At 45.8% G+C, this 12,225-nt stretch overlaps 1 pseudogene; it reads right to left on the reverse strand.

Annotated features, from left to right (window-relative positions):
* Nucleotides 1-2,550: 2,550 nt before the first annotated feature.
* Nucleotides 2,551-12,225, reverse strand: part of LOC122706630 — a 36,073-nt pseudogene continuing 26,398 nt past the window's right edge.

The raw sequence follows: 12,225 nt of genomic DNA on the forward strand, positions 1-12,225 counted from the left end.
TATATTTTTTAGTCAACAAAACAATGCACAAGGAAGAAATCAAGATCCTGCCACCTTTGTCCCTCACCTTATATAAGCCCGTAGACTCTTCATGGAGCGGGGGCACAGTTCTTGAGGTATGAGACTACTGTCTTCTGCTCTCTGCCGGCTGAGAATTAAAGCCACCTTTCTATTTCCTGCAAACTCTGTCTCCATATTTTTCATTCGGCTTCGCTGGGCAGAGAGGCCGAGATTTTGGCCAGCAACACACTAAAGACAAGCACAAAATTGCAGATCGACTAGCCTTCCGCAGCGTCGGCATGAAATTAAAGAAAAGGAGAGGAGAGTAATGTCTAGTTTATTCCCTCTGACCTGCTGGACTCAGGATGCTATTTGATTCCAGGAACATGATTAGGCTTGAATTCCAGGGCTGAGCTAGTGTGAGGTCTAGACAGCCAGGCAGGATGCCCTTCATTGAGATGTTTCAATCCTATACTGTCTCTGGTTTTCTCTGGCTGAGACCAGAATCCCTAGTGCAACCCATTGATGATGGTCTGACCCTCTGGCCTTGAAGGCAAGAGTAAAGTCACCAAGTGTCCAGGGCCCTGGCGCTGGGGTCCCCAGTTGAAGCCTGCTTCCTGAGAGTGCAGCCTCCTAGGGACCCCAGCAGGGAGCGGTGCCCCAGGTAGGCATGAGCCTTGAGGGGAGGGGTAAAGCTTTAGGGGGAAGAAGCAGTGAGACTAAAGGCCTTGGGGGTTTGCTCAGTCACATTCCGCTCAAATTTATGGCCCAGGAACTGACCTTCCCTAAGGCTCTGGTTGCAGGTGGAACCAGAGTTGGGCATGAAGAATTGCTGCCATCACGTGGACATTTCCTGTAACTACAACTTGCCGACCGGTGTTTACTGGCACCTGTGTGGCTGCTAATGACTGCTGCCCTCTGGAAAGGTCCTGGGGTGGGTACTGCAGAAATAAATTCTGAACATAACTGCCTTTCCAGAAGCAGCTTGCAACAGGTAAAATTTCCTCACACCCTTTATGAAAAGAAAAGAAAAAACAAAAGCAAACAAACAAACCCAGATGGCTGCAGGGCAAGCGCTCCACATTCCCAAATGTTACAGGAGGAATGCCAATCAAAACGACAACAAGAAATCAAATCCCACCTGGTCAGAATGGCCATCCTCACAAGTTGACAAATAATAAACGTGGGAGAGAGCTGGGAGAAGAGGGAACCTCTCTGCATGGTCAGTGGGAATGGACATTGACAACAGCCACTAGAAGGGACAGCTTCCCCATGCTAGGAAAAAAAAAAAAAAACTTTCCAGAAAACTAAGCCTAGGATACTGACTTCCCACATGTGAATCTAAATCCTGAGAGAATCAATCAAAAAGACAAATGCACGCCTATGTTCATGCAGTGCTACTTCCAATAGCCAAGACAGACTCAATAAAACATCACCGACAGATTAAATATTAAAGAAATGTGGTACATATATACAATGGGCTATCAGTCAGATATAAAAAAAAATTGCCACTGAAATTATGAAACTATGCCACTGGTCACAAGGATGGACCTTGGTGGATCATACAGTAAGTGGATTCAGCAACAGAGGAATAAAATAGCAGATGATGTCCCTTCTAGGCAAAGTAAACACACACTCACACATACAAAAAGAGAGAGAGATACAGTGGAAGTAATTTACAACACAAAAGGAGACTCAGAGATTCATACACAGACAAAGAATTGCAGGGAAAAAAATGGAAAGGGCTAGGTCTGAATTAGGAGGTCAGTACTGACATATACACAGAAATCTGTATCTGCATTAGCTAATCCACAAGGATTATCTCCTTCCTTACTTTCTTCCTCTTATGCTCATATACAGAGAAACATTTATCTCGAACATATACATAGAAATCTGTGGCTGTAACACATAATCCACAAGAACAATCTTCTTTTTTTCCTTGCACATGTACAAAAAATCTGTATTTCTAATGAAGAGTCCACAGGGACCTGATAATCATCACAGAGAGGTTTATGAACTTTGTTTAATAAAGTCTATGGCAAAAAAAATTATTTTAAGTACAAATATGCTGTATCTGTCATAAGTAAATCAGTCTGTTGCCCACTGAGTGAGTGATAGTTGCTCAGTCATGCTTGACTCTTTGCAACCCCATGGACTGTAGCCTGCTAGGCTCCTCTGTCCATGGAATTCTACAGGCAAGATTACTGGAGTGGGTTGCCATTTCCTTCTCCAGGGGATCTTCCTGACCCAGGGATCCTGCATTGCAGGAGAGTCTTTACCATCTGAGCCACCAGGGGACCTGACTGCTGCTAAGTCACGTCAGTGGTGTCCAACTCTGTGAGACCCCATAGACGTCAGCCAACAGGCTCCTCTCCTCTGTCCCTGGGATTCTCCAGGCAAGAATACTGGAGTGGGTTGCCATTTCCTTCTCCAATGCATGAAAGTGAAAAGTGAAAGTGAAGTCGCTCAGTCATGTCCGACTCTTAGCGACCCCATGGACTGTAGCCTACCAGGCTCCTCCATCCATGGGATTCTCCAGGCAAGAGTACTGGAGTGGGTTGCCGTTGCCTACTCCGGGGAACTCTACTATTATGAGATATTTCTAAGTATAAAGACAGGTCAACTTAAAAAGTATCAGCAGATACATGCTTGACTTTATCTTATAATCTTAGACAATACATTAGAATATGTAATGAATCCATACACATTTCCCAAAGGAATACCCAAGACAGAAGTGGCAATAAAGTTATAAATGACAGTCATCAATCAGATGAAATAATTTAGATGAAGCTTTTCTCTCTGGAAGAGATGGGGACTGAGAAAGTGGTCAGGAAGGAAATACACTGTGCTTTTAACTTTGTATGAAAAGTAACCGTCAGCTCCACCTTGCTGAACATAGTTCTGTTTTTGCCAAATAAATCCCCTACTTCAAATTGTGTCCAAATGCTTTATTAAAACTCTGCTTCTGGCCTTTGTTTTGGAATCTGTTACTTTTGTTGCCACTTCCTGATCACTGTCCTCTGCAGCCTCTCCTTCCTCCTCCTTGTCCCCTGACACCTTGGTCGCCCTCGAGCTGTCCCCTGAAGCCTCCATTGCCTTCCCGCTGTCCTCGAAGTTGTGATATCCTTCTCGTGGACCTTCCAGCTCTGGCTGCTCTGTGGCCACAGAAAGCTACCAGCGCCGTGAATCACGCCACTTTTCCTGTACTTCTGTTACTGATGCAGTGGGGATATCAAAGCAAACACCATGCTTTCCTTTGAGAAAGACCATTCCCTTCACTTTGGAATCAATAGCCTCCCCCAGCTGCTCTTTAAGTTCTTTCCAAGCATAACCAATGTTTGGCACTTCAGTTGAGCACCACAAGATCATGATCACAGAGCCTGCTTCGGAGTCGATCAAGGAGCGCTGGTCTACGGACGCGGCACCGGAAATGCGGGCCAGGGCAGCTGCCAGGGCTTCCACAGCTCCCTTCTCCGCAATCAGCTTCTTGGCTGACTGCTCGAAGTGACTAATCGCAGTGGGAGGCACAGAGTCTGGAAGCCTGATGGCATCTTTGCTAGAAGCTTTCATTATCTCTGTTGCAGAAGGAACAGCTCTTTGTTTAAATTTAATTCCTGCTTTTTGCTCCACTTGGGCTGACTGGTATTCTTCGTGCTGGTAAAAGCAGATGCAAACCCTGGTCCTCTCAGCTCTTCCTGTTCACCCAGAACAATGAATGTGGGATTCCACATCCATTGCTGGAGAACTTTGAACAACCAGATCAACCTCGGGGATGTCTAACCCACGCGCAGGAACATTGGTTGCAACCAAAACTCCAAAATCACCATTTCTAAAACCTTTCAGGGTGATTTCCCGTTGCTTCTGTGGAATGTATCCGTGTAATGACTAGGCATCCTGTCTTACAGTCACATTCTGTGACAACGTCTGGGCTTCTTTCTTCATTTCACAAAATATGACAGTGCGCCCTTGAAAACTACTGTACACTCTTTCACGTCTCCAGTAACTGCTGTCCTCTGGGTCCAGTGGCACTTGATAGCCAGATGCTCTCCAGTTATTGCCATTTTCTGTGTCTTTTTACCAGTCAGGTCCACTTGTTCATATGCAGATTTCATGTATTTCTTAGAAACATTATACACCCAATAGGGGCAAGTTGCAGAAAAAAGCAATGTTTGGGGATTGTCTTCTATATCTTTCTTGTGTGCTACACATAAACTCTCTTCCACTTGATCAGGAAAGCCCATATCCAACATCTGGTCAACTTCATTCAGGACAACATGCTTAAGTTTGGCGAGATCTAGCTTGCCATTCTGCAGGTGGTCTTTGATATGACGTTTCACCATAAAAACAAGCCACTGCCAGCTTTTTTGTGATGTCACTGAAATCTCTGCTTACTTGACTTGCCAACTCCCTTGTGGGTGCAAGAACCAGTACCTGAGGGGCATGACCTCTCTTCCAGTCTTGCAATTCCCCAAGAAATTTCTCAACCAAAGGGATAGCAAAGGAGAACATCTTTACAGTTCCTGTCCGCGCCTGTGCAATCAAATCCTTCCCACTATAGACATAGTGAAACGTCTTTGCTTGTATAGGAAACAGGAAGGTCACCCCACGGGCTTTGAGAAGTTTAGTAGTTTCTTCAGACATGGGGAAATTAGAGAAAGCTCCATCTTTTTGCTCCACAGTCATTGCCTGCTCTCACTCACTGTTTTCTTCACTGGCAGCTTCCTTGGAGTTGGAGTCAGGTCCAGAATCGGGGAATCCATTCTTGAGGTTGGGGCTTTTCTCCTGAATTTCTCCATTTATTTCTTTTTCTTCCTTCATCTTTTTGGGCTTAGGTGCACCTGATTCTTCCTCACAAGGCTCCTCATTTTTAATAACTTTTTTGGTTTTAAGACTATTGTCTTTTCACAGGCCTCCTTTGATTTTTTTCTAACATTGGTTTTAGGAGAAATAAGGTCATCTTAGGATGGCTCCGCTTTGTTTTTTGACTTTTTAGATTTCGGAGAATTCACGTCAACCTCAGAAGGCTCTGCTTTCTTTTTAGCCTTTGTAGCTTTGGGAGAAATCATTTCTTCCTTTTCTTCTGCTTCCTCTTCAGTCTTCCTAGATTTTGGCTTCTTTTTTTTACCTTTCTTCTCATTTTGCTTTCGTGGCATCTCCACTTTTGCCACGGCTGTGTCTGACTCCAAAGCCGCGTCACTAACAAGTTTCCCTGGCATCACTCACACAAGCTGTGTAGGCCGACCAGTCTCAGTTGCTGAGGACAAGCACAAAACTGCAAATTGACGAGACTTCAACATAGCACTGGCGTGAGACAAAACAAAAAGAGAGAAATGTAGTGTTAGTTTATGCCCTCCAACCTCTGTGACTTGCGCTGCCACCCCATCCCTGGACCCTGAGGAGACTCAGTCCCAGGGCTGCGCTGGGGCGGGGCCAACGCAGCCTGCAGGGTGCCCTGCGCTGAGACTCCTTCCTCTTAAGCCGTTACTGCCTGGTTTTCTCTGGCTTGGGCCAGAATCCCTAGTGCACCCCAGTGATAGGCCTGACCCTCTGGCCTTGAGGATACAGAGTAAAGCCACCAAGTATCCAGCGCCCTGGTGCTGGGGTCCCCAGCTGAGGGCTCCGTCCTGAGAGCACAGCCTCCTAGGCACCTCAGCAGGGAGCGGTGCCCCAGGTAGGCATGACTCTGGAGGGGAGGGGCGAAGCTTTAGGGGGAAGAAGTAGGGAGATTCAAGCCCTTGGGTGTTTGCTCAGGCACATTCCACCCTGATTCACAGCCCGGGAAGCCGACTTTCCCTAAGGCTCTGGGTGCAGGTGGAGCCAGAGTTGGGCATGAAGAAGTGCTGCCGCCTTGTGGACACTTCCTATAACTACACTTGCCCATCAGTGCTGACGGGCACCTCCAATTAGGAAGGCCTGCTGCTGCTGCTGCTCCTGCTAAGACGCTTCAGTCGTGTCCGACTCTGTGCGACCCCATAGACGGCAGCCCACCAGGCTCCGCCGTCCCGGGATTCTCCAGGCAAGAACACTGGAGTGGGTTGCCATTTCCTTCTCCAATGCATGAAAGTGAAAAGAGAAAGTGAAGTCGCTCAGTTGCATCTGACTCTTCGCGACCCCATGTACTGCAGCCTACCAGGCTCCTCCGTCCTTGGGATTTTCCAGGCAAGAGTACTAGAGTGGGTTGCCATTGCCTTCTCCGTAGGAAGGCCTAGCCAGGCTTTACTGACTATGCCAAAGCCTTCGACTGTGTGGATCACAATAAACTGTGGAAAATTCTGAAAGAGATGGGAATACCAGACCACCTGACCTGCCTCTTGAGAAATCTGTATGCAGGTCAGGAAGCAACAGTTAGAACTGGACAGGGAACAACAGACTGGTTCCAAATAGGAAAAGGAGTACGTCAAGGCTGTGTATTGTCACCCTGCTTATTTAACTTATATGCGGAATACATCATGAGAAACGCTGGGCTGGAGGAAGCACAAGATGGAATCAAGATTGCTGGGAGAAATATCAATAACCTCAGAGGTGCAGATGACACCACCCTCATGGCAGAAAGTGAAGAGGCACTAAAGAGCCTCTTGATGAAAGTGAAAGAGGAGAGTGAAAAAGTTGGCTTAAAGCTCAACGTTCAGAAAATAAAGATTATGGCATCTGGTCCCATCACTTCATGGGAAATAGATGGGGAAACAGTGGAAACAGTGTCAGACTTTATTTTTTTTGGGGCTCCAAAACCACTGCAGATGATTATTGCAGCCATGAAAATAAAGGATGCTTACTCCTTGGAAGGAAAGTTATGACCAACCTGGATAGTATATTTAAAAGCAGAGACATTACTTTGCCAACAAAGGTCCATCTGGTCAAGGCTATGGATTTTCCATTGGTCATGTATGGATGGGAGAGTTGGACTGTAAAGAAAGCTGAGCGCCAAAGAATGGATGCTTTTGAACTGTGGTGTTGGAGAAGACTCTTGAGAGTCCCTTGGACTGCAAGGAGGTCCAACCAGTCCATCCTAAAGGAGATCAGTCCTGGGTGTTCATTGGGAGGACTGATGTTGAAGCTAAAACTCCAGTACTTTGGCCACCTCATGCGAAGAGTTGACTCATTGGAAAAGACCCTGATGCTTGGAGGGATTGGGGGCAGGAGGAGAAGGGGGCGACAGAGGATGAGATGGCTGGATGGCATCACCGACTCGATGGACATGAGTTTGAGTAAACTCTGGGAGTTGGTGATGGACAGGGAGGCCTGGCGTGCTGTGATTCATGGGGTTGCAAAGAGTCGGACATGATTGAGCGACTGATCTGAACTGAACTGAACTGTTAAAGGACAGCTGCCCTCAGAAAGGTCCTGCGGCAGCTATTAGAGATAAATTCCAAACACAATCAACTTTCAAGAAACCAATTTCAAAGATCAATTTCCCTCATACCCTTTAAGGAAAGAAAAAAAGAACCCAAACAACCACAGGACAAGATGCTCAGCATCCTAAACATTACAGGAGTGATGCTGATCAAAATCACAACAAGAAATCAACAAGAAATCAAATCCCATCTGACAGAATGGCCATCCTAACTGTCTGCAGACAGTACATGGAGGAGAGAGCCAGGAGATGATGGAATTCCCCTTTGTGTTCCCTGAGAACAGATGCTGGCAACAGCCCTTTGAAGGGACAGTGCCTGCACGGGCCAGAACAAAACAGACAAGACAACTAAAGCCAGAATTCTAATACCCACACCTGGGCCTACATTTAGAAAAACTTTCATTCAAAATTACACGTGCACCTCAACTTTCACTGTAGTGGTACCTCCAACTGCCAAGACACAGACCCAAGAAAAAGTCCACTGACAGATAAAATCTTAAAGAAATGTGGTGCATACACACTAGGGGCCGTCACTCAGACCTCAAATATTGCCACTGAAATTGTGAAATGATGCCAGTGTTCCCCACAAGCACGAACCTTGGAGGATAATACACTAAGTGAAGTCAGCAACAGGGGAAGAAAATAGCAGATGATGTCCCTGGAGGGCAAAACTGAAAAAAAAAAAAAAAAAGACATACAGAGGAAGTAATTTACAACATAAAAAGAGACTCAGATCAACACAAAGAACTGTTACAAGAAGAAAAAAAAAAGAAAGTGGCAGGTACATATTAGGAGGTTACTACTACCTTATCCACAGAAATCTGTATCTATAATAGATAATCCACAAGGACCTGATTTTTAGCACAGGAATTCTATTCAACCTTGTTCAATAACCTCTATGGCAAAAGAATGGATAAAAAGAACAGATATGCTGTATATATATACGTCTTAACTGAATCAGTGGACTGTGCACTGAGAATCACAAAACTGCAAATTGACTACAACATAGCATTGGCATGAGATTAAAGAAAAGAAAAAGAAAAGTAATGCCTCTCATCTCCCCTCTGACCTCACTGTCTTGTGCTGCTAGCCCCTCCCTGGACCCTGAGTAGACTAGAGTCCCAGGGCTGCACTGGGGTGGGGTTGAGACAGCTGGGTAGGGTCCCCTTCATAGAGACACCTCTTAAACCTGTACTGCCTGTTTTTTTCTGGTTGGGACAAGCATCCCTATTGCATCCAACGATGGTGGCATAGTCCGCTGGCGTCGAGGATAAAGGGTAAATCTACCAAATATCCAGGCCCCTGGCACTGGGGTCCCCTGCTGAAGGCTCCTTCCTGAGGGTGCAGCCTCCTAGGCACCTCAGCAAGGAGCGGTACTCCAGGCAGGCATGAATCTTGAGAGGAGGGGTAAAGCTGTAGGGGAAAGAAGTAGTGAGACTCAAGCATTTGGGTGTTTGCTCAGACATACGCCACTCTAATTCACTGGGCCAGGAAGCCGGCCTTCCCTAAGGCTCTGGTCGCAGATGGAACCAGACTTGGGCATGAAGAAGTGCTGCCTTCTTGTGGACATTTCCTGTAACTACAACTCAATCTTTTGTGCTCACTGCTGCTGCTGCTAAGTAGCTTCAGTCATGTCTGACTCTGTGCGACCCCATAGACGGCAGCCCACCAGGCTCCGCCGTCCCCGGGATTCTCCAGGCAAGAACAGTGGAGTGGGTTGCATTTCCTTCTCCAATGCATGAAAGTGAAAAGTGAAAGTGAAGTTGCCGAGTCGTGTCCAACTCTTCGCGACCCCATGGACTGCAGCCTACCAGGCTCCTCCATCCATGGGATTTTCCAGGCAAGAGTACTGGAGTGGGGTGCCGTTGCCTTCTCTGTTTGTGCTTACTGGCACCTCCAATTCACAAGGTCTGTGGGACTGTTAATGACAGCTGCCCTCAGGAAAGGTCCTGGGACGGTGATAGAAGAAATAAATTCCAAACACGACGAACTTTCAAGAAGCTAATTGCAACAGGTAAATTTTCCTCACATCCCCCTAATCTCCAAATGGCCACAGGACAAGATGCTCAACATCCCCAATTATTGCAGGAGGAATGCCAATCTAAACGCCAACAAGAAATCAATCCTCACCTGTCAGAATGGTCATCCTCACAAGTCTACAAACAATGAACAGGGGAGAGAGCTCGGCGGAGAGGAAACCCCCCAACATGGTCAGTGTGAATGGACACTGGAAACAGCCCCTAGAAAGGACAGTCTCCTCAGGCCAGAAACTAAAGCTTCCAAAGAGCTCAGCCCATGGTCTGACATACCCACACCTGGGCCTGTTTCCTGAGAAAACCATCAGTGAAAAAGACACAGGCACCCCACCATTCACTACAGCACTGCTTCCCAGAGCCAAGACACAGAACCTGCAAGATGTCACCCGATGGATTAAAGGTTAAAGAAGATGTGTACATACATACAATGGACTGTTACTCAGCCATGAAAAATGGCCACTGAAATTGTGCCACTAATTGTCACAAGGATCAATCTTGGAGGATCACAGACTAAGTGAAGTCAGTCATATGGAGAAAGACAATAGCATATGATGTCCCTTACAGGCAAAATACAAAAAGAGATACAATGGAATAAATTTACAACAAAAATAGTGACTCTGAGAATTCAACACAATCAGAAGTTTCCAAGAAAAAGTGAAAGAGTAAGGATGAATTAGGACATCAGGGCTAAGCTATACATAGAAATCTGTATCTATAACAGATAATTCTTCTGGATTGTCTCTTTCCTTCCTTCCGAATATACACAGAAATATATATCTCTCTAGATACCCAGGAAGGACCTGATGGTCAGCGCAGGGTACTTTACTCGACCTTCTGCAATAATCTCTACGGCAACAGAATCCAAAAAACAGATATGCTGTATGTATATGTCATAAGTGAGTCAGGTGGCTGTAATCTGAAGACAAGCACAAAACTGCAAATTGACTATATTCCAAGGTAGCAGATGCGTGAGACTAAAGAAAAGGAACAGAAAAGCAGTGCCTACTTCATTCCCCACGACCTCCCCGAGTTGGGCTGCTCTCCCATTCCTGGAGCCTGAGCAGGCGGAGTCTCATGTCTGGAACTGGGCTGGAGTCGAGACGACCAAAATTTTAATAGACACGTAACCTGTTATTTCAGCCCCACTAGGTACAACAGCCAAGCCAGGAAAGCAAGTTAATTGTAGAAGCACAGACGAATGGATACAGACAATGGGATACATGTACACAGTGGAATATTTCTCAACCATAAAGAAGTAGGAAATAATGCCAAATCCAGCCTCAGAAAAGAAAGTAGAGATGATCATTCCAAGTGAAGTGAGGGAGACAAGGAAATACAAGTATCATATGATATCATTTCTAGGTATAAACTAAAGAGGGATACAAATGAGCTTATTGCTTGGAGACACAGGCTCCCAGACTTAGGAAAGAAACTTCTGGTCACCAGATATGAAGATATGGGGCAGCTCATGGGAAATAAGCTGCTTCAGACTAAGATATGCACACTACTATTGATAAAGTAAGTGACCGTGACCCACCGTGTAACACAAGGAAACTTATTCCACACTCTGTATTAATCCACAAGGGGAAAACCCCCAACAAATCATATGTACATCCATGTCAAAGCAAAACAGTTTGTGGTAGAAGGAAAAGGAAAAAAACAAAAAAAACCCAAAAACACCCACAAGATTGTCATTCACTGTATTGTGCTTGTCCTTGGTTGCTCAGTTATGTCTGACTCTGTGTGACCCATGGACTGTAGCCCGCCAGGCTCCTCTGTCCATGGGATTCTCCAGGCAAGAATCCTGGAGTGGGTTGCCATACTCTCCTTCAGGGGATATTTCCCACCCACAGTTCAAATGATGGGATGGAAACAGAAAAAATGAAAAAGCAATCCTGACTCTCTTCTCAGGACCCACTGAGCCGGGCTGCTGTCACATCCCGGGAGCCTGCCGGGTTTGGGTCCCGAGGCTGGAGTGTCCTGGGGCTGAGGGAGCTGGGAGCATGTGGCAGGCAGTGTGTCTCCAGAGTGGACCTGGAGTGCCTGTTGCCCTCTGCAGAGCCCCCAACCTTAAGAATTAGGCAGGATAAATTAAGAGATTGGAATTAACATAAACATATTAATATATATCAAATAGATGATTTAAAGTACCCACTGAATAGCATAGGAAAGTTTATTGAACACACGATAATCACCTATATGCGAAAAAGAACCCTAAAGGGGATAAATGTCTGTGTGTAACTGAATCGAGTTCCTGTAACCTGAAACAAACACAACATCAGAAATCCACTGTATTCCAATAGAAAATAACAAGGAATTTACAGACCAAAAAAAAAAAAAAAAAAAAAGAGAGAGAGAGAGAATGCGGCATGAAGTACTGCTGCCGCCTTGTGGCCACTTTCTGAAATAACACCAGGCAGAGCTGTGCTGCTGGGAATTTAATATTCACAAGGATTCAGGGTCTGTGAGTAAAAAATACCTGCCCTCCAGAAATGTCCTTTGTCATCGAAAGAGAATCCAAAACAAGACAGGCATTAATGAAGCCAATTTCAAGCTGTAAGTTTAAATCACACGTTTTTTAAAAATCACATGAAAAGATGTCAACAAACTAAACATTCAGTTCAGTTCAGTTGCTCAGTTGTGTCTGACTCTTTGCGACCCCATGGACTGCAGCACGCCAGGCTTCCCTGTCCGTCACCAACTCCCAGAGTTTACTCAAACCCATGTCCATCGAGTCGGTGATGCCACCCAGCCATCTCATCCTCTGTCGCCCCCTTCTCCTCCTGCCCCCAATCCCTTCCAGCATCAGGGTCTTTTCCAGTGAGTCAACTCTTCGCA

This window comes from Cervus elaphus, chromosome 13 (genome assembly GCF_910594005.1).
Source record: "Cervus elaphus chromosome 13, mCerEla1.1, whole genome shotgun sequence".
In the NCBI taxonomy this organism is placed as follows: domain Eukaryota; kingdom Metazoa; phylum Chordata; class Mammalia; order Artiodactyla; family Cervidae; genus Cervus; species Cervus elaphus.